An 18,728-nucleotide genomic window follows, 5' to 3' on the forward strand; every position below is an offset into this window, starting at 1 on the left:
TTGACTTGATTTAAATTTTTGGAACTCTATTCAAAAATTATGTTACGGTCCGATATCATACGACTATTTGACCATTGCGAAAAGTCAGTGCTAAAGGGTGAAAATGAAGTTGTAGAACTCTATCTTTCGTGTTAGTTTGTCCATTTCAGTGGCTACAAGGAGATAAAGGTATATTATGTAGACACATGCAGCCGATAAACTACTTTCTATTTTTATAATGAACTACGAATGAATTTTGAAGCAGGTAAGGAACAACGGAAAAGATGACGATACGAGTGAATACAACGGAAGTCTGGTGACGACAATGAGAAACTATCATGTAGACCAGAAATGGCAAGTTGCGGTCACTGCATGTACACGCGTGCCATCTAATAGGCTATGCCAAATCGTAACAAGTACGTTATTGTCTCAGCCATTCTGCACAAATTCTTATGCGATGTCTTTGTTGTTCGCTCCTGTTAGCTATTCCTACAAAAATGCAATGTAAATTTATGAATAAAAGTTATCATCTAAACAAAAATGCTGCGATGGGCAATTGATATATTTTTTACCAGGTTATTTAGCAAAGTATAAAAAAAAACTTCTATAACCGAGACCACATAAACTGGAAAATACCGGATAACAGAACTAAAAAACCGGTATCGGTTTTAACCGATCGGTTTTTCCTATCCGTATAACGAGGTATATTTCAGAACGGCTGCTTGTAGTTGTCAATGACGCCCTTCAAGTACTAACATGCTTTTTTTCCAAATTCAATGCAGCCTTCGATTTTATAGCGGACAATGTTATCTGCGTTTCTACCTCGATGTCAAAGGAATGTAGGCCATCCCTAACACCATCTTGTTGCAGAAACGAACCACACGTTTACTATTTCATTTCCAAATTGTAATTTTTTCGTAGCATTAGTTACCCCCAATCTTAAAAAAAAATTTACTCTCCATTTCCAATAGAGAAACAGTGTTATAATAAATTACAATGAAATGCAATTAGAAAGTAAGATCACCAAAACATTGAGTAAATTGTAACTCTATTAAAATACTGACGTAAAATGGATGGAATGACGCTTGTAACATTTAATAATATAATTAAAGGGCGAGGTCATACGCACGGATTTAATGGGCTTTGAAACACAAGTACTGAAACTTGACGATAAAGCTACGTTTTAATTTTGTTTCTGCAACGAATGCAATGGCAACATGAGAAATATTTAATGAGGAAAATCACCAAACTGCCGTGCGATTTGAGAAATTATTTTATTTTATTTTCACAACCAGTTTCGGCAATTCAATATGTCATATTCCGGGCACATATGCACTTCATGTATAGTCGTTCAAACGTATCGATATAGGCATACTGGAGGAAACAATATCTGAATGTCCTGAATTCGCATTCCAAGTGGTTTCTCCGAAGACTTCTCAAATCTCAAGGCTGTTTTGCGATTTTCCTTATTAAATACACTCCTGGAAATGGAAAAAAGAACACATTGACACCGGTGTGTCAGACCCACCATACTTGCTCCGGACACTGCGAGAGGGCTGTACAAGCAATGATCACACGCACGGCACAGCGGACACACCAGGAACCGCGGTGTTGGCCGTCGAATGGCGCTAGCTGCGCAGCATTTGTGCACCGCCGCCGTCAGTGTCAGCCAGTTTGCCGTGGCATACGGAGCTCCATCGCAGTCTTTAACACTGGTAGCATGCCGCGACAGCGTGGACGTGAACCGTATGTGCAGTTGACGGACTTTGAGCGAGGGCGTATAGTGGGCATGCGGGAGGCCGGGTGGACGTACCGCCGAATTGCTCAACACGTGGGGCGTGAGGTCTCCACAGTACATCGATGTTGCCGCCAGTGGTCGGCGGAAGGTGCACGTGCCCGTCGACCTGGGACCGGACCGCAGCGACGCACGGATGCACACCAAGACCGTAGGATCCTACGCAGTGCCGTAGGGGACCGCATCGCCACTTCCCAGCAAATTAGGGACACTGTTGCTCCTGGGGTATCGGCGAGGACCATTCGCAACCGTCTCCATGAAGCTGGGCTACGGTCCCGCACACCGTTAGGCCGTCTTCCGCTCACGCCCCAACATCGTGCAGCCCGCCTCCAGTGGTGTCGCGACAGGCGTGAATGGAGGGACGAATGGAGACGTGTCGTCTTCAGCGATGAGAGTCGCTTCTGCCTTGGTGCCAATGATGGTCGTATGCGTGTTTGGCGCCGTGCAGGTGAGCGCCACAATCAGGACTGCATACGACCGAGGCACACAGGGCCAACACCCGGCATCATGGTGTGGGGAGCGATCTCCTACACTGGCCGTACACCACTGGTGATCGTCGAGGGGACACTGAATAGTGCACGGTACATCCAAACCGTCATCGAACCCATCGTTCTACCATTCCTAGACCGGCAAGGGAACTTGCTGTTCCAACAGGACAATGCACGTCCACATGTATCCCGTGCCACCCAACGTGCTCTAGAAGGTGTAAGTCAACTACCCTGGCCAGCAAGATCTCCGGATCTGTCCCCCATTGAGCATGTTTGGGACTGGATGAAGCGTCGTCTCACGCGGTCTGCACGTCCAGCACGAACGCTGGTCCAACTGAGGCGCCAGGTGGAAATGGCATGGCAAACCGTTCCACAGGACTACATCCAGCATCTCTACGATCGTCTCCATGGGAGAATAGCAGCCTGCATTGCTGCGAAAGGTGGATATACACTGTACTAGTGCCGACATTGTGCATACTCTGTTGCCTGTGTCTATGTGCCTGTGGTTCTGTCAGTGTGATCATGTGATGTATCTGACCCCAGGAATGTGTCAATAAAGTTTCCCCTTCCTGGGACAATGAATTCACGGTGTTCTTATTTCAATTTCCAGGAGTGTATTTCACTAGCCGCTGTACTACGTCCACAATGGATCAACAAAGACGTGGGAAACATGCCGCAACAACGTGAAGTGGTGATAGTGAACGTAATGCAAGGGAATCTGAGAATCAAGGAAGACAACAAGAGTATTTCTGAAAGTTTTGTGTCTCCCCAGGTTTCTGTCATGGATGTCTGTACTGTACAGGTACCACCATTCGTATAACCAACATCCCACATCGTCTGTAGCGTCGATTTAGAAATAAAATTTTCCGAAAAGCTTGATAATGTCCAGCCCTGTGCGTTGCTATCAGAATTGCTATCTGAGAGGCTGAAGATTTTGACACAATCCCACATAAATGCGACAGTGACAAATAAATAAATAAATAAATAAATAATAAAATAAATATAAAACCGTAATATCTGAATGGCTAAAGAGGGTCGGTCGTTGAAGACGGCCTGAGCACCAGCACCAGTTTTGTTTTCGATTGTCGTTAAGTACGAATAAGCCCAGATAAACAAACTGTCACTAAGTAAAGTTAGGGGCATTCATCGCCACCTGTGCTGCATAGTAAGAGGGGAATGTACAGAAGAATGGGGAAAGACGGTTTCGTTTCGTTGCGTGACAGTTTCTTGCACCACCGCGTATTATCATTTAAAAACGTTCAGAGTAAAAGCAACGTTACTGCACTGGAAGTGTGATTGGATGCAGTAGAGTACTTTGTCTTTGTTACAGGCATCGTCTTACACTTAAGAGCTACCGTCTGTTGCACCGGCTGGAAATTTTGTCCAAATCCGTCTACATTTACCTACTCTCTTCAAACGAAGGTATTTTCCTGTAGACAACGATATCACCAAGAAGAATGTTGTAGTGCTGCTAACCCTATATGAGAAATAATATATGTACAGAATGATGCCGTGACAATGTTACAAACATTCAGGGATTGTGGAGCACGGTAAAGTACCAATTTGACATAAGGAACCCTGCTTCAGAAACGACCAAAAAGAAAGTGATAATTAAAAATTTTTCAGATATCTTAGACAGTGGAATACAGGTACCGGTACTGTTGTCCCTAAGATTTTAGGAGAGGCAGCTTTCAGAGGTGATAGTAAGGACCAAAATAAGGAAAAAATATCTCGTCGCCATGGCCTCCAAAATGTATACTGTAAAAGCCATGAGCAGTTTTCCATCTTCGATACTACGAAACACAGCTCTTCTACTGCAACCTCATTAGTTTCTATATTTTTGGAGGAGGCAGCATGGACAAGAAAGTGAAACAAATGTCCAGTAAATATGGGTTCTAAAATGCATACCATAAGAAGACATGTGTTTCACAGTAGTGAAGAAGAACAAATGTTCGTAGTTCTTAAGGGATGTATCTTACGGCCCATATTTACTGGACAAGTTATTTCTTATTTTGGTCCACACTACCTTCTCCAAAAATATGGAAACCAAAGAGCTTGCAGTAGAAGAGATGCGTTTCACAGCACCGAAGATGACCACGTGCTCAAGTTCTTAAGGTATGCATATTAGAGACCAGGGAATAGAAGCATTTGAATGTGGTGCTAGAGACGAATGTTGAAGATTATGTGAACTCATAAAGTAAGGAATGAGGACGTTCCCCGTGGAATCGGCGAGGAAAGGAATACATCGAAAACACTGACAAGAAGAAGGGAAAGAATGATAGCACATCTGTTAAGACATCACGGAATAGGTTCCATGATACTATAGGGAGTTGTAGAGGGTAAAAACTGTACAGTAAGACGGAGACTGGGTTACCTCTAACAAATAATTGAGGACGTAGGTTGCAAGTGCTGCTCTGAGATGGAAGGGTTGGCGCAGAAGAGGAATTCATGGCGAGCCGCACCAAGCCAGTCTGAATGATGAAAAAAAAATTGAAAATGTTTAGTGTATAATAAAATATGAAGGAGCACGAGGAAAGAAATCAGTGACAAACTTCGTACCAAAACGACTTAATAAAGTGAAGGAATTCTGTTGCTTTGAATGCAAAATAACTCATGACTGATGAATCAAGGAGGATATGAGAAGGAGACTACCACAGTTAAAGAGAGCAGCCCTTAACAAAAGAAATGTTCTGGTGTTATACATAGGCCTTAATTTGAGAAAGACCTTTGTGGGAATTTCCTCTAGAGTACAGCATTCTATGAAAGTTGTTCACAGACGGTGTGAAAATCGAAAAAGAAGGTAATCGATTAGAATGTGATGTGGTTTTACAGACGAATGTCTGTAACTGAGTGAAATGTTAAAACAATAAACGACGAGGTTCTCTGCAGACTCGGCAAGGAAAGGAATACACGTAAAACACTAAGTAGAAGAAAGGTTAAGATTATAGGACATATATGGAATAGCTTCACTGGTACTATGAAGAGGGCAACAGGGGAAGAATGTTACTGCTATACATCCTGAAAATAATCGAGGATGTTGGGTAGGTGCTTCTCTTATATTTGCAACTGGAGCGTAAATTGTGGTGGTTCCACATGAAAGCAGTAAGAACACTGATGGCCCTATAACAATGGTTTCAGAAATAAGACTTTTTCTCTAGTCTTGCAATAGATTTCCTTCGTAAGTGCACCTCTGATCTTTAAGGCATACCATTACGTGGAGTTGTTACATACAATGTCGACTTCTAAGTGACGTATTTATTGTCAATTGGAATAGACAGATAACTGTAATCAATCAATTTTATTGAATTTTGCACTAAGAGCTTCAGACATTCATTTAAAATAATAAGATATAGACGACTTTTGTGAGTAAGATATACCGTTGTCTGGTAATGGAAGTCAAAGGCCATTTTTCTAGTACATGGCTTCAAAATATCACAATTATGTCGATACTTTAATAGTACAAAGGAGCGATAATACCTTTCAGCAATCAGAAGCTGTTTTTATAGTGTTTTTGCTTTACACATTTTCTATAACGTAAGATAAGTATTGATTGCTTACTATGAGTGAATGCATGCAAGGAACATATGATGGCGCGAAACAGTGGTGAATTTTACGTAATAATTTGCTAATCTTTCTCTCTCTCTCTCTCTCTTTCTCTCTCTCTGACTCATTTACTCACATTGCTTTGTCTTCTGCTACGGATAATTCGTATGTTCAAAAAGTCAAACAGTGTAGGTCTTATTGATTTAAAGAAGTGCACCAGATGATGGACACGTGTTGGGGTAAGTTAGTAAACGTTACTGCGTTCGCTTATTCGTGACTTCAGATTGATTGTCATATTATTACTGCTTACTCGAAAGTGTTCAAATTTAAAATCCATTAACAAATCAGATATGCATTCGGAAATTCAGAGATAGGGAACTATAGGAAACATTTCAGTTTCTGTCAAGAATTCGTGTGAGTAGAATTGTAGAATCGCTCGCCATGAACACGAAACTTTAAAAATTTTAAAATCTGCACGATTACACAGTCGAAGATTTTGATGATGACGGTTATCAGGGCCCGTACAAATTCCCAACCTTTGCTCACTCCGCTTTCATGAATGATGATGAAATGATGAGGACAACACAAACACCCAGTCATCTCGAGGCAGGTGAAAACGAAGATTTTGCTTCGTGCAAATGGAGGCCCATTGTTAGTAACTGCTCCCCAAAACCATTAGTTAGAGACTTTTCGTTGCACTGTTGGCTTTACGGAAAACGTTTTTGATATCGATTTCTCGTAAATTACACAGAAGTACGAGGTTAGCAGTCAGAGAATGTATTCTGGGTTATGTACTGTCGCTGAACACGAGAGGGTCGTAAACTCGAGCACGTATATTTTGACTCAGGAGCTGGCGGTATCGCTTGCTGCAGTGGCACTGATGCCAGCAGACGATAAAGTCTCCGAAAATGAGACGTTAACAGACTGGCAGCTGTTATGATAGGTAGAGAGGCGCAGTGGTCTCTTACTGCGGCAACATATCTCAAGTTTGGAACGTGCCATTTTGCCTGCGGGTCTGCTGCATATTCCCATATTGTTCGAGAAGAAGGTAACTAACGAATGAACAGAGATGGGTATGGATCATTGTTTCCTTTATTAAGGATTAATAAAAGAAATAGCTAACTATACGGTGTTCCTTCATTCACCATAACAATTGATATCACGGTTCCAGAGACATGGTGCCAGTTATGAGGATCATAGCTCTTGACATGTACTTAGTTAGCGTTAGGTCGATTATTGCCTGAAACCTACAGGGGGAAAGGTATATTTATGAAAGCAGCGCTTCATCAGCTGGAAGGGAATGTTCAGCCTGACAGTCATTTTTACACTTGCATGTTCTGTGGATCACATTTGTATCAAATCAGTTCAACGTGGATCTTGTCAGTTGATTCATATATAAATTTCTCAAGGCAAGTTTTGCCCCCCTTGCATACCTTCACCTTGTATAGGCTTAGGCCGAAAGGGAGCCGAGAATGAAAAAATACGCATTAACTAAATAAGAACTCTACTCTTAAATAAAAATAAAACCATCAACAAAATGCGGAAACTGCACATCTCTAAAATCAAAAACTGATGCAGGGTAATATTCGATACCATGTCGCAGCACCCGGTGCAAGTCTCTCGGCATGTTATCGTCTAGATGATATCGACGTTACTTCTTAAATAAGGATAAACTGGGAGTAGTAGGGTTAAATGGTATTGTGTCCAGTGGGATTCTAGTGGAGCTGGTTGAGGGTGGAGACGTGTAGTATGGGAGAGTGTTTGTTAAATTAGATCTGGGGTAGTTGTGTTAAGGACTGAGTCCTAATAAATAATTTTTAGGAAATGAACTGACTGGAAAAGGAGGTAGCTCTGATAGGAGAAATGAATCTGCCTGTGAACTTCATGCAGGGTCGCTTGAATTTCCGTTCCACCAAAATCTTACAACGCCTTTCAAATTCTTAAATACATTGCACTCCGACTCGTTTTCCATATCTTTCAACCACATCCTAAGAATTGTGTATGAACTTATTAAGTGTTCTCTTACCTTCACTGAAAACCTTCGGAGATTACCTGTATACAACACAAACATCATTTTTAACTATCGTTGAGTTCGATTTGTCGCCATAGACAAATCTGCTTCCTCTTAGATGACACAAGATGCTATACATGTTCACACGCCATTCCATGCTCATTGTGAGGTTATGTAGGCTTGGGGTCGATAAAAATTAAGTGTGAGCTCCCACTCAATATAGCATGCCACAAACCCACATTAAGGGCTTCATCAGTGCAATGTTGCACATTGTTGGCTGTAGTCAATTACAGGTCTCTGGTCGTGAAGTTCGCTAGTGCTGCTGAATAAATCTTACATTTCAGAACAGTATTTTAATCATTTTGAATCTGGCGCAATATATTTTGCTGATATGTGACGCAATTTTGGAATTAGGGGTTTATATGAGTTTGTTCTCCATGGAGTATATTTTCCTGTTATGGCCTTTAGTTTTTATCGATCCTGAATTCATGCTAGCAAAATATGAGGTAACGTATTAATGTGGTTTCGACATTCTTACAAGGACCCTAAATTACAGTTTCAGAAAGACTGTATGCTATCTTTGGAATCAGACAACAATATACACTACTGGCCATTAAAATTGCTACACTACGAAGATGACGTGCTACAGACGCGAAGAAGAAAGATGCTGTGATGCGCAAATGATTAGCTTTTCAGAGCATTCACACAAGGTTGGCGCCGGTGGTGACACCTACAACGTGTTGACATGAGGAAAGTTTCCGTCCGATTTCTCATACACAAACAGCAGTTGACGGGCGTTGCCTATTGAAACGATGTTGTGATGCCTCTTGTAAGGAGGAGAAATGTGTACCATCACGTTTCCGACTTTGATAAAGGTCTGATTGTAGCCTATCGCGATTGCAGTTTATCGTATCGTGACATTGCTGCTCGCGTTGGTCGAGATTCAATGACTCTTAGCAGAATAAGGATTCGGTGGGTTCAGGAGGGTAATACGGAACGCCGTGTTGGATCCCAACGGCCTCGTATCACTAGCGGTCGAGATGACAGGCGTCTTATCCGCATGGCTGAAACGGATCGTGCAGCCATGTCTCGATCCCTGCGAAACCCTACATTTCAGCAGGATAATGCACGACCGCATGTAGAAGGTCCGACCGCTACGGTCGCAGGTTCGAATCCTGCCTCGGGCATGGATGTGGGTGATGTCCTTAGGTTAGTTAGGTTTAACTAGTTCTAAGTTCTAGGGGACTAATGACCTCAGAAGTTGAGTCCCATAGTGCTCAGAGCCATTTGAACCATTTTTGTAGAAGGTCCTGTACGGGCCTTTCTGGATACAGAAAATGTTCGACTGCTGTCCTGGGCAACACACTCTCCAGATCTCTCACCAACTGAAAACGTCAGGTCAATGGTGACCGAGCAACTGGCTCGTCACAATACGCCAGTCACTACTCTTGATGAACTGTGGTATCGTGTTGAATCTGCATGGGCAGCTGTACCTGTACACGCCATCCAAGCTCTGTTTGACTCAAAGCCCAGGCGTATCATGACCGTTATTACGGCCAGAGGTGGTTGTTCTGGGTACTGATTTCTCAGGATCTATCCACCCAAATTGCGTGAAAATGTAATCATATGTCAGTTATAGTATAATATAGTTGTCCAATGAATACCCGTATATCATCTGCATTTGTTCTTGGTGTAGCAATTTTAACGGCCAGTAGTGTAGAATGTTGTGCTCTTGTCATAAATAAGTATTATGTATAAGAAAAAATAAAAAACGGGAATTCACTTGATACACATTGTGGTTGGCGTCCAAGAGTATGTTGTTAGATGTTGCGTTCGACATTTCTACAGTAATTGATAATCGACTATAAAATTATATCAAAAATGCTCGAGGAAGCGTTTTTATATCATGTTGTCCCTTAGATACAGGTCGATTCATCAAAGTTTTAAGGGGCTCCGGAAAGGCTCAAAATCATGAAAAGTTCAATTTTTACTTTCTTGCGTTTTCTGAATCTGCAGACTATTACTTTTTAATAGATATATAATTTATTCAATTCCGAAGACTACAACTATTTTTAAATTTTTTTTGAAATGTGTTCTACATGGGCGTGACCCACTGTGGCGCTGTTAAACTGCTGTCAAATGGTGTTATTATTAACGTCCGTGTTCATCAGGTACATTTTAGTGATGTGAGATAAAGTATGTGTTGTGGCTAACCTGTGATGGTTCAATATATATCGCTGGTGTGATTGTCGATTGTTTCATGTTTATTTACTCTGTCGTTATCTCGAAAATATTCGTAATTAATTCTGTTTCTTGAGTCTCTGTTTTGTTGAAGTATAATATGAGTAAAAGTAAAGTTATTAGAAATCCTCTGAAGGCTTTTAAGAAAAGGAGAAATGTTGGAACGCCAAAGGTATGTGTTATTACTGTAAACAATAAAGACGATGAAAATCCCCAACATAGCTTGTGTCCCAAAGAAGAAGACAGTTGGTGTAAATATAACAAAGGATTGCTAACTGGTGAAGTGTACACTCATAAGCATAGTCTGCCTCATGCAATAATGGAGGTGATAAAACGTATTTTCAGAGACTTAGAAGCACCTGAACTGTTGAAAAAGTGTATTCACGGAAAAACTCAAAACCCCAATGAAAGTGTAAATAGTGTTATATGGTCGAGAATCCCCAAGACTGTATTTGTTGGAATAGAAACACTTCACTTTGGTGTGTATGATGCTGTTGCGACTTTCAATGATGGAAACATTGTAAGGTGCAAGGTATTTAGAAATATGGGAATGAAGATAGGTTCTAACATGGTACGAGCGATGCTTGCTTTAGACAAGGAACGCCTTCGGGCTGCAGACAGGGCTGTAAAGAGTCTAGAAATACAAGCAAGAGTAAACAGGAGGAGGAACAAGAGGAAGCTGGAGGAGGAGTTTGCAGAGGATGAAGATAATCCATCCTATGGACCTGGAATGCACTAAAAAGTTAATCCAATCTTTGTCGCTCGATTCCCAAAACTTTTATTTTCTCATACTAATTACAGGTTTTCTAAGGATCTTCCAAACATATTTGTTTCAAACTTTCAGTAAATGTTACACAGTACCTTCTGCATAATTTAACACAGCCTTTTTCCAAAAAACTGTATATTTTTGAATATATAAATAAAAAATTGCAAAAAATGTTGTGAATTTTCATTACAATTGAAAAAAAAATCATCTTTAATAACTGAACTAAAATTTTGTTAAATCCCTGAGTTAAGTTGTAGCCCATATTCCAATAAATAATCTGTAAAAAGTTCAACTTCCTACCTCAAATACTTTGTGAGGAAAGATGTAATTTATAAGCGTTATTTTAACATTGCAAGTATAGGGCGTTCCGGAGCCCCTTAAACGTATATTTTTCTACAAGTTAGAATGATTCAGTGCGAGAAGTGGGCATTTTAGTTCATTTGAAGCCGTGGAGATTGACGCTTGGCAGCTGTGGCGGATCTGCAACGAATATGTACAGTCGCCTACAGAAGCCGTTCAGTGTGTTCTTCCTGATCTGGGAGCGTCACTGTTACTGTACTAGGGGCGGCGTCCCGGGGAGACGCAGAGTGGGGGCAGTGGGAAATGAAACAGCGCCGGCGAGGCGTAGAGAGGGCGGTGGGGAAACGAAATAGCGCCGGTAAGGGGGATACAGGGCGGTGGGAAACGAAATAGCACCCAAGGGGCTGAGACGTCAGGAGAGGGCGGCATGCAAACGGCGGAGCTGGGAGGTCGCCGATCGATGCTCGGTCGTCTTCCGCCCTGGCACAACTGGCGAGGCTGCTGTCTCGACTTAGACGTCACAGAGGTTCGTGTACAGCTGGCTGCAATATGAACAGCAGCTGACGGGACGCAATAGTGGAGGGAGCAAAACTAAATCTTTGAGGCAACGGTCCAACGTGAATGAAATCTTCCCGCATCAGGCAGTGCTTTTATTGGGAACAATTCACTGACAATTCGCAGATTTTTTCCTGCACGCCAAGATATTCTGCCTTCCGAAAGTTAATGGAATTCAGAAAACTGTTTTATTTACTCAAGTAGGCCTCTGATATGAATAATCTGAGTTTCCGTTAGTTTCTCAGTGGAGCTTCAGCCGTGGGGGTAAAAGTTGCAGAGCGAGACCAAGATATGGATACAGTAAGAAGTTTCAGAAGGATATAGGCTGTAGCAGTTATTCGGAGATGAAGAGGCTTGTACAAGATAGAGTAGCATGGTGAGATGCATCAGACCAGTCCTCTGACTGAAAATAACAACAACAACAACAACAACTACTACTACTACTACTACTACTGCTACTACTGCTACTTCTACAAAGTGTGTAGACGACATCAAATATTGACATGACAGAAAGGTCACGATTGTGTTTGATGGATACCCTGGTGTGACAAGCGACAGAAGCACGAAAGCAGCTGAGCGGCTCTCCACAACCACCAAATTGCTGCACCAACTGTCATGTTTAATGAAACAACGTTAGTAACCAAGACAGAAGATTTGTTTCTGTCAAGAGAACAAAATAAACAGCGCCTCATTTCTTTACTGACTGCACAACTTGAAGGTGAGCACTTCAATATTAAGGAAGCTACTGAGGACGCTGATTATTAACTGTAGCTGCTGCTATTGATATTGCTCAGCACCCTGACTGTGTTGTTCTCGTTAAGTAGAACGCTGACCTTCTTGTGATTCTGACTGCTTCAGCTCCATTGTCCTGCAATATTTTTCTACTGCAGCCAGACAAAGGCAGACAAGGCGACGTAGTCTGCCGCCCCCTAAAGTTCAAGTTGCCTCAAATACAGAAGTTTACACATGCCTTTACTGGCTGCGACACGACTTGGTCGTTTTTCAGCAAAGAAAAACTAAAACTCCTTATGACACTGGAGACAGCAGAAAGCAGCAGATATATTCAGCAATTCCAATGCTACTACTGATGCAACTGACGGGGCTGGACGGAAGTTTATTCCATCAATGTACAGGAAAGATGAACTAAAGCCATTAAATGTGCTTCGCTATCAGCTCATAAAAGAAGTGTATATCAGGCATATTATCCAACCTCGCTTCTTAGCCTCTTTCAAAAGCAGCTGCTCGACAGCATTCCCTGAGGGCGTATTTTCTGGTGCTGGTGCAGGTGCTAGATTCACTGGAATGGGGTTGGAATGCTTCTGAGTCCGGCCTCTCACCAGTCCCCGCTACTAAAGAAGAAGCACTTATGGAAATGTTAAAAAAAAATATTTAAGGGTACTGCACATGCGGCACAGGGTACAATGGAAGTTGTTCCAACAGGGAAAACGACAGAAATGTACCACCGTTTCCAAACTATACAAGGGCCAATCCTGTACCAATGTTCCAACTGGCTCATATATTATTGACAATGATACAGATAATAACATTTTTTAAGAAAGAAGAAGGGATTCCAAGAGGATATGAATAGGAAGTAAATGAATGAAAAAAATATTGTTAGAACCTTCATTCTCAAAGTGTGTAAAGAAGTAATACTGCAAAATTAAGAGAAAACAAATTGTTCATGGCTCTATCACAGCACAGGCCTACATTGATGGTTTAAGCACCTTACTTTCCCACTGTTGAAGAGCAATTCGGGGATAGCGACTGCATCTTTCAACAGGATCGAGCACCTGTTCAGAAAGCACGGTCTGTGGCGGAGTGATTAAACGACAATAACATCCCTGTAATGGACTGGTCTTCACAGAGTCCTTACCTGAATCCTACAGACAGCTTTCGGATGTTTTGGAACGCCGACTTCGTGCCAGGCCACACCGACCGACATCGATACCTCTCCTCAGTGCAGCACTCCGTGAAGAATGGGCTGCCATTCCTCAAGAAACCTTCCAGCACCTGACTGAACGTATGCCTGCGAGATTGGAAGCTGTCATTAGGGCTAAAGGTGGACCAACACCATATTGAATTCCAGCATTACCGATGGAGGGCGCCGCGAACTTGTAAGTCATTTTCAGCCAGGTGTCCGGATACTTTTGATCACATAGTGTAATGTATCTATCCCTTCTGCCTCATTTGATCCTAAGTCCTCCAAAGCTCTTTTAAATTCTGATTCTAATACTGGATCCCCTATCTCTTATAAATCGACTCCTGTTTTTTCTCTTATCACATCAGACAAATCTTCCCCCTCGTAGAGGCTTTCATTGTTTCCTTTCCACCTATTCGCTCTCTCCTCTGCATTTAACAGTGGAATTCCCGTTGCACTCTTAATGTTACAACCCTTGTTTTTAATGTCACCGAGGGTTTTTTGCTTTCCTGTGTGCTGAGGCTGCCCTTCCGACAATCATTTCTTTTTCGATTTCTTCACATTTTTCATGTACCCATTCGTCTTAGTTTTCCTGTACTTCCTATTTTATTTCATTCCTCAGCGACTTGTATTTCTGTATGTTTGTACTTTCTCCTTTCATCGATCAGCTGAAATATTTCTTCTGTTACCCATGGTTTCTTCGTAGTTACCTTCTTTGTACCTATGTTTTTCTTTCGAATTTCTGTGATGGCCCTGTTTAGCGATGTCCATTCCTCTTCAACTGTACTGCCTACTGAGCTATTCCTTACTGATGTATCTGTAGACATAGAGAACTTAAAGCGTATCTCGTCATTCCTTAGTAATTCCGTATCCCACTTCTTAGCGAAATCATTCTTCCTTACTAATGTCTTAGCCGGCCGTGGTGGTCTAGCGGTTCTAGGCGCTCAGTCCGGAACCGCGGGACTGCTACGGTCGCAGGTTCGAATCCTGCCTCGGGCATGGATGTGTGTGATGTCCTTAGGTTAGTTAGGTTTAAGTAGTTCTAAGTTCTAGGGGACTGATGACCACAGCTGTTAAGTCCCATAGTGCTCAGAGCCATTTGAATCATTTTGAACTAATGTCTTAAATTTAAACCTACTCTTCATCACTACCATATTGTGATGAGTCTATATCTGCTCCTGGATACGCCTTACAATCCAGTATCTGATTTCGGAACCTCTATCTGACCATGATGTAATCTGAAATCTTCCCGTATCGGCCGGCCCCTTCCAAGTATACAAGTAGGTTACAGATTTGAAAAGATTGAGTACTAATACTAGTGACTAAGAGATGAAAACGTTTTTATGTTATACTTAGTCACTGTCAAGTAATATTAAACAAAACATCTTGTAACCGTCCATTTGCCTGACACATGCCATGATTCACATCACACAGCAATAGCAGTGTACCATATTCCCATTGAATGGATTGGTGTCAAACATTCACAGGTATCTGATATTATGCAACTCCCATTCGTGTCTATTCATCGTATCTGCCATCACATTTTTTACTTTTTAGTAGTCAGTCCTCTCACTGGTTTGATGCAGCCCGCCACGAATTTCTCTCCTGTGCCAAACTCTTCATCTCATCGTATCCCTAGCAATCTACTTCCTCGATTATGTGGTAAATGTATTACGATCTCTGTTTTCTCCTGCAGTTTTCACCATTTAAAGTTCGCTATTGCACCACGGATGTTATTCCGTGATGTGTTAAAAGATGTCCTACAATCTTGTCCCTTCTCCTTGTCAGTGTTTCCCATGTGTTGGTTCCCTCGCTGATTCTCCGGAAAACCTCCTCATTCATTACCTTATCAGTCCACCTAATTTTCAATATTCTTCTGTAGCACCACATCCAAATGCTTCGTGCTTCGACTCTCTTCTTTTTCAGTTTCTCCTACTGTCGATTTTTCACTGCCGTATATTGCTGTGCTCCAAACGTACAGTCTCAGAAATTGCTTCCTCAAATTAATACCTATGTTTGCTGCTAGTGGACCTCTGCCAGAAATGCCTGCTTTTTATGTCCCCTTGCTCCACCCATCGTGGGTAATTTTCCTGCCTACAAAGGAAAATTCCTTGGCTTCATCTACTTCGTGATGACCAATCCTGATGGTAAGTTTCTCGCTGTTCTCACTTCTGCTACCTCTCATTACTTTCGTCTTCCTTCAGTTTACTCAGAATCCATATTATGTAATCATTACACTGTTCATTACATTCAGGAGATCCTGCAATTCCTCTTCACTTTCACTGAGGACAGCAATGTCATCAGCGAATCTTATCATTGGTATCTTTTCACTTTGAATTTTAATTCTACTCATGAACCTTTCTTTTATTTTCATCATTGTTTCTTCAATTGAACAGTAGGGGCGAAAGACCACGACCATGTCTTATATCCTTGTTAAGCCGATTACTTCGAACTAGGTCCTCCACTCTCCTTGTTACCTCTTGATTCTTCTACATATTGTATATTACCCGTCTTTCCCTATAGCTTACCCCCCATTTTTCTGAAATTTTCAAACATCTTACACGATCTGACACTGTCGAATATTTTTTTCCAGGTTGACAAGTCCTATGGACGTGTCTTTCTTCTATTATCAACGTCAGAATTGCCTCTCTTGTGCCTTCATAATATATTACATTGAAACACACCAGTGGATGTCTTGACATAATAACGCACATGGTGCGGTCAGCGTACTAAACTGAACCGATTGTCGATGAAATAAAATTTTTTTTACAAATGAAAATGATAACTTACGAAGGATAAATGATAAACTGTAAAATATGCGTATCTCTATGCATGCATATGTATGTGATGGCGCTTGTGTGTGTTTGTGTTTATGTGTGTGTGTGTGTATTACCAATAACATAAGACCGAGCGCGATGGCGCAATAATTAGCACACTGGACTCGCATTCGGGAGGACGACGATTCAAACCCGTGTCCGGCCACCCTGATTTAGGTTTTCCGTGATTACCCTAAATCGCTTACGGTAAATGCCGGGATGGTTCCTTTAAAAGGGCATGGCCGACTTCCTTCCCCATCATTTCCTAATACGATGGGATCGATGACTCGCTGTTTGGTCCCCTCCCTCGAACCAACTAACCAACCAACCAACCAACCAACCATTATATCAGTTAATCATTTTAAAGGTAACACCTCCGTCGCTGCAATTTCTACGAGCATTTCGTCATTCTCAGTTAGTAACTTGGCCTCGTCCTTATATATGGTGAATTTTAAATACGCACGAAAAATGAAGTAGTGCACAGATAATGAAAAAGTTTGCACCCTTCTTTATAGAATTCCGCATCTACGGAACTAATGCTATTTTTCTTTACCCCATAAAGGAAAAATCAGAAGAACACAAAACTATTTCGCATGTGGAACGATAACATTTCAAAGATTTCATGAGGCTATTAATCTAAAGAATCCGCGTTGGAAGTGAAACGGGCGAAGGAGAGTCATAGCTCGTGAAACATGGGCTTGCATGTCAGCGCTCCTTGGCGAATGACTTGGAGCGAGGAGGTTTTCGTTTCCTCGTGCGTACTCATCGGATACTGGCAACACGAATGGTTCAAATGGCTCTGAGCACTATGGGACTCAACTGCTGTGGTTATCAGTCCGCTAGAACTTCGAACTACTTAAACCTAACTAACCTAAGGACATCACACACATCCATGCCCGAGGCAGGATTCGAACCTGCGACCGTAGCAGTCGCACGGTTCCGGACTGCGCGCCTAGAACCGCGAGAACACGAATGAGTGTGTCTCTTGTGCAGCTACTTATTCCATCAAGTCCTAGATTCGCGAATGCCTATTCTGCCCGCAGGGACTTTCTGAAAATGGTTACTACAAGCAAAAACCTTTGACGTTAGTAAGCGACTAAACCGTTGGCTTGTCGTCTACAGATTATCTATTCTTCAAGTGACATTACTGTACACATTACTCTTCCTGTACAGCCGAGTTACTGGCTGTGACGTCACAGGAACTAATTACATCGTCGCATGAGACAACGTTTTCGCCCCAGTAAGGTCAAGGCCGATAGCTCACCTAAATAACGGGGAGGACATTAATCACAGTAAGTGGGCCGGCCGTTGGCAAAGTAGTCGGACGTTAGCTCGCGCAAAGTTAACCACTCGACACGATGGAAGATCAGGAAGTTTGTATCGATTCACTTTATCCAATATGGATGTTCTAGAACACGAGACTGTGTGCTAATTGAATATAAGCATAGAAAACTGAGACCAGTCACTTTTGCAATATTTATTGCCACAAACTTCGTTTCGAGCCTTTCGGACACATCTTCAGTCAAGACATATGGAAGCTAGCATCGCCCAACGCAAATAAGACGTAACTTCTGTACTCTCAATGTGAACATGAGCCTGAAAAGACTTGAAAACTAGCTTAATAGAATAAAAAAATAGAAGAATGTAGGAAATGTATTTTCAGTTGAGAATATAACCCACCAGTGGGTGTATATTGGAATGACCACAATGAAAATATTTGTCGGACGGGGACTCGAACCTGGATTTCCTTCTTCAGACGAGCGGTTTCCTTAACAGCTTCGGCTATCCGTGCACGAATCATGACCAGACGCAAACTCCTATATGTTGTCGTCTATGCGTCGCAACCTCCACTCGTACGGTACGTATATTCCCGTCCAGGAAGGACGTATTTATTGAGAGGTGAGAGCCTGGTACTGGCGAATAAGTGCAAAATAGCCGGGCCTAGGTTATTAAGAAGTACGATGCGTTGTTCCTTCGGACATGCAATCAAGTTTGAGGCCCGGTCTAGGATAAATTCTAACTGTCGTCATTCCAATATGCGGCCGAAGGTGGTTCACATTCGCAATTGCAAACAAGTTTCCTGAATTTCTTGACGACTGTGATGGCCGCTATGCCTGTTTCTTCGGACATGCATGTATGTCTTGTATTTCCAAAGGAACATTTCATCGTACTTCTTCATAAAACACGCACTGCTATTTCTTATTGGCACAAATAAATATCTAGAAGCTGACTGGTCGCAGTTTCCTATATTTACTTTAGTTTATATTCAAGCTCGTAGATTTGCTTTGCGTTGAGACTCTGGAGTCGTACAGTTAA

The 18,728-nt window shown here is 42.0% G+C and overlaps 1 long non-coding RNA gene across 1 annotated transcript in view; it reads left to right on the top strand.

Moving 5' to 3' along the window:
* The window catches only part of LOC126253235 (uncharacterized), a 1,041,980-nt gene that overhangs the window by 28,943 nt on the left and 994,309 nt on the right, over positions 1-18,728 (top strand). The gene's annotated exons all lie outside the window — the stretch shown is intronic.

This window comes from Schistocerca nitens, chromosome 4 (assembly GCF_023898315.1).
Source record: "Schistocerca nitens isolate TAMUIC-IGC-003100 chromosome 4, iqSchNite1.1, whole genome shotgun sequence".
In the NCBI taxonomy this organism is placed as follows: domain Eukaryota; kingdom Metazoa; phylum Arthropoda; class Insecta; order Orthoptera; family Acrididae; genus Schistocerca; species Schistocerca nitens.